This window comes from Odontomachus brunneus, unplaced genomic scaffold, assembly GCF_010583005.1.
Source record: "Odontomachus brunneus isolate Ranch 3 - 2012 unplaced genomic scaffold, Obru_v1 Obru_scaffold_131, whole genome shotgun sequence".
Taxonomy (NCBI): Eukaryota; Metazoa; Arthropoda; class Insecta; order Hymenoptera; family Formicidae; genus Odontomachus; species Odontomachus brunneus.
Window position 1 is genome coordinate 12,190 of NW_022639581.1, and position 3,473 is coordinate 15,662.

At 44.0% G+C, this 3,473-nt stretch overlaps 2 long non-coding RNA genes across 3 annotated transcripts in view; one reads left to right on the forward strand and one right to left on the reverse strand.

The window, feature by feature from the left end:
* Positions 1–2,413: 2,413 nt before the first annotated feature.
* LOC116850016 overlaps positions 2,414–3,473 on the forward strand; it is an 18,257-nt gene continuing 17,197 nt past the window's right edge. Inside the window, exon 1 of the long non-coding RNA XR_004379242.1 lies at positions 2,414–2,490. This is a non-coding gene — a long non-coding RNA (uncharacterized LOC116850016). The remainder of the gene's footprint in view (positions 2,491–3,473) is intronic.
* Positions 2,482–3,473, reverse strand: part of LOC116850017 — a 3,845-nt gene continuing 2,853 nt past the window's right edge. For both annotated transcript variants that reach the window (XR_004379244.1, XR_004379243.1), the window contains exon 3: positions 2,482–3,075. This is a non-coding gene — a long non-coding RNA (uncharacterized LOC116850017). The remainder of the gene's footprint in view (positions 3,076–3,473) is intronic.

The following is a 3,473-nucleotide window of genomic DNA, read 5'->3' on the forward strand; positions in this document are numbered from 1 at the left end:
TAAATTAGAATTCATAAATGCCTTTATACTTCCGGTATCTAGAGAATTGGATTTTTTCGATCTGGCGCATTGTTTCTCAGTAAGCGTGAGTCGCGATTGTTATTTACTGAAAGAACCGACAATTAACTAACAGTCACGATTCACGCTTACTGAGAAACGATGCGCCAGATCGAAAAAGTCCAATTCTCTAGATATCAGAAGTATAAAGGCATTTATGAATCCTAGTGTACATCGGTAAATAAAGATAACGTTTTCTACGTTTTGGATCGTTTTAATCGTCTCTACGTTATCGACGCTTAGCAAGTTTAGTCGTCCACTCCAGCATGCCCTTAAGCCGGAACTCGAATCGAGGTGTTTCGAGTCTCCGCTAAACTAATAGGCTGGGATTCGAATTAAGATGTTTCGAGTCTCCGCTAAACTAATAGGCTGGGATTCGAATTAAGATGTTTCGAGTTTCCGCTAAACTAATAAGCCGGGTTTTGAACCGAGGTATTTCGAGTTTCCGCTAAACTAATAAACCGGGATTCGAACCGAGGTGTTTCGAGTCTCCAATATTATTCATATTATTATAAACTATCAATTCCAATAAAATGAATTGTGGGACAGATAAGTGCCCTTCGTATTACTTTAATATCTTTAGTGGTTATTAATATCTTTAGTTGCCGAGAAATACGCGAAAAATACAATCGGTAGTAAAAAGGCTGTCAGCGGCATCGAAAAATACGCACGTTTTCACGGCTTATTTAACGAACCGTTATTAATAGTATTATTATAGCATTAGTATTATTAGTATTATTGTAAACTATGAATTCCAACAGGATAAATTGTGGAGAACTTTGTTTTCTTTGAATCACATCGATATCTTTTGTGGTTGATATGAAATAAGCAAAAAATATAAATTAGCAAAGATATTAATATAAGCAGCATATTTAAACTTGTATATTTATTTGTTTTATATTGTCCAGTTTCCAAATCCTTTTTCTTTACAAAATTACGCAGAACGCAGCAAAAAAGATGAGACTAATGAGAAATGATCTAGCTTTGCGATAAGTTTGCCACTAGTTCGCTTCGTGCTTACGTCGCGCGGTCCGCTCATCAGTGGTGAGACAAGAACAGAGCGATTGGACGTCTATCCTTTTCTAACTTACTATCATTGTACGAAAGTACAACGGGCACGAACCAGGCGCATTTTATCGTTACCACGTGAAAATGCGCCTAACGTAGTAAAGGCGCACTTTGTTAGATGGCGTCTCGAAAATGCATCTAGCCATTGAAATCAGGCTGGTGGCCGCTCTCATACTTCTCTTTGTAAAGCTTTATCTACAATGTGTTCTTTGCTTCTTGCTTCTTTCTCTTTATCTCTTTCTGACTCAAACCTTAAACTTTAAGTCAGAAAAAGACAGAAAACAAGAAATAGAACGCAAAGAATACATTATAGATTAGGCTTTACAACGTTTGCATGAGGTTTTACTCACCGAAAAAGTGCGCGCTCGTCGTGGACATATCGTAGGTACGCCTGCTCGGGACGGAGAAACAGCCGGCCGTTCATTGGTTCGATCGTCGACGTCGGTATTGGCGCGCGGCACTATGAACTCGACGAAACGAACGAAAATCGAGAAAAAGAACGACGCGGAATGCGCGGGTATGTGCCACGAAACTTAAAGTCTCTTTACGGCGGCTATAAACTGATAACCAGTTTAACCAGTCTTGCGACGCCGGACATCTTACCTCCGCGAAATCGTTCCTATTCCGTGTTTACCGCCGTTCCGTCGTTTCCCTTTCTCGCCTCTTTGTCGCTTTTTCCGCGCTCGTTGCCAGGTCGGTCATTCTTCGTTTCCCACAACGGCGGGCGAATTACGTGTCCGCGAAAGCACACTAACCCGCTTGCGATCGACGCTTGAAACATTTCCGTTGAATCCGTTTCGAGTACCTTCCGAATCAGTCGTCCTTCTCGAAGATATACCCAAACGGCTGCGCATGCGCGCGCCAGTCTAATCTCCGACGCGATTAGCAACGCGATTGGACTAAGCATTGTGACGAAGGAACGAGCGGAACAGGTTAGAAGCAACGAAAGTAGTCACGAGGAACAAACGAAGGTACACGTCTGGTAATTACGAGAACAAATACGTCAAGCGTCTTCACAATTCGTTGTTTCTTACTTTATTTGACGCGATAGAGTACGCGAACGTTTCTCGAACTTGAGTCTCGAGCGGTTCGACCCGTTCCGGCGGTTCAATCACGCCATTGGCTGGAGTCGGTGCGTCGCGAGCGTCGCAACAGGAGGGACAGTGGACGCGGACAGGAATGAATCCGTTTCGGCAGTTCGTCAATCGAACGTTTCGGTTTCTTAAACATCACGATGAACGGCAGTTCGTCACGAGGAACGTTGTCGGGCAGCAAGGCGAAGGCGTCCGTCCCGTGTAACGTCTATCTCTCTCCCTCTCTCCTTCATTTGCAGCGTGGATGGTCTCTCGCGTCTGAATCGTGCTGGTAAGGTAGGGAGGTTTGAACCGTACGTTCGTACGCGACTCGGATATCACCTCTGCTCTGTGTGTCTCTTCACCTTCTCTCATCGCCTACTCGTCTCTTTTATGTGCCCCTGCCGAGTCAGCCGAGTCGCACGCGAATGTGCACGTGGCTTTAGAGCCGCTCGATTTTACGAGCACTCTGGGATAGAGGGTACCCGCGGCTCGGTAATATCGCTAGAGAAGAGAGCGTTATGCGCCGTGCATGCACAGGTGCATCCGCGGACCTATCGTCGTCGTCGTCGTTGTCGTGGATGACATACGGCGCGAGTAGGGTCGTCACTTACCGAGATCGCTACCGTCACCTCCGTGACGCATTTGATGTTTGGAAAATTGTACGTTACACACACATACACATACGCGTACGCGAGTCGAGCATCGAGTAGACGCGTGTAGCTAAACACGGTAATACATAACGGCTCCGTTATTTTGAATTCTATCACAGTGTGTACATTCGAGGTAGTCCCGCGGGTATCGTTGTGCATAAACATAGCGTGCGTGTCAATTTTGTTATCGATCTCGCGCAAACGGCCAAACTCACATTAGCGATCTGAAAATATTCGGAATAGTGGTATCAGTCAAGGAGGCAAATGTTTACAATGTCTCTGAAGTTCGTCTTAATAGTTGTTACGTAAAACTCGTCTCAAGCGAAACAATCAGATTTTAATTCAGAACTGGATGAGAATTTTTTACTGAAATTGCGGTTATAGATTTGAATATCACAGATGTCATAATTCAATAGAAAAGTTTGGAACCAATTCTGAATAAAAGTCTGAGTATCTCACATGAAAGCAGTTTCAGATAACAACTATTAATACCGATCTTACTTTATTATGGTTATTAATAGTTGCTAATTGAGACTTGCCACATGTGAGAGAGAGAGAGAGAGAGAGAGAGAGAGAGAGAGAGAGAGAGAGAGAGAGAGAGAGAGAGAGAGAGAGAGAGAGA